Raw genomic sequence first — 1,154 nt, forward strand, 5'->3', positions numbered from 1 at the left:
CTCTGAACGCGAAACTGAATTTACGAATGGACAATCTGACAGCACAGTTGCAGTCACCAATGCTCTGGATAACATAACAGCCTAACCAGCTCTGCTTAATAATGTTCAGTGAGCTGTTGTTCTCTCTCTCTCTCGCTCTCTCTCTTAGGTGTCTTGAAGTAGCTGGCAAATTAGTACAGAATGGTCAGATCAACCCTTACAATGCTGAATGGGTGTAGACAAAGAATGGTTCTCCAATAGTCGTACCAAAACATTGAAAGACGGTTTTCTCAAAAGTGAGTTTACAAGTTGATCAACTTTAAAAGCAGAATTACTTTCCAATTGTTTCCTCAAATGCACGGTATGACGTAGCTATGTCTCAACTTTATTCAATGTAAAAAACAGAAATTCAATAATTGTTGCTACATAAGACCGAATCCAGGTGGTGAGTCACATTTACCATTGAAAAAAAAAGTAAGTTCCGGTTTGCTTAAGGGGGTGGCTCTCCCATAGGCAGCAATACATTAGCAACTGGGTCTGGTCTGCTTAGTTCAGTGACTCTATATGAACCAGAAAAAACTAGCGAGTGGGATTTCTCACTTCCTTTTCCATCTCTGGTAAAGCTAACTAGCTAAATTGCCATACATGTTTAATGCTTTTCGACTTGTCCCCAAATTAATGTCATTGGTTTAGAGTTTGTTTTGATATTTTAACCTGCGTGTCGTGATCGCGTTTGGTGGAGGGGGGACAAAATAAATGTATGCACGATAGCGCACGCGCGCAGCAGCTGGTTTGGGTTCCGTGTAAAACATTAGGGTAACATTACAGGTAACATTAGAAACACGTTCTCTCCCTAGACCTGTTAGCTGGGAATGCAGGGAGTTGTGCAATTACAGCATTCTATCGGACACATTGACTTTAAATCCACTGTTCCTATGAGTTATGTATAATTGTAGGTAATATCGGATTCTATATTTAATAATGTTTTTTCAAAGCCAATTGACAGCTTCGAACAATACGTTTCCCTTCGTGACGACATGTTTAGCCAAAACATGGATTGTGCAATAAGGAGCTGCATCTTGGGATATGTAGTAGGTAATTTAGGGACATACCTCCAATTCTAAACGCTTTAACCACCAAAACACAACAAGGACCATGATGCTGCTCGAAATTGC

This window comes from Oncorhynchus clarkii, chromosome 6 (genome assembly GCF_045791955.1).
Source record: "Oncorhynchus clarkii lewisi isolate Uvic-CL-2024 chromosome 6, UVic_Ocla_1.0, whole genome shotgun sequence".
Classification (NCBI taxonomy): domain Eukaryota; kingdom Metazoa; phylum Chordata; class Actinopteri; order Salmoniformes; family Salmonidae; genus Oncorhynchus; species Oncorhynchus clarkii.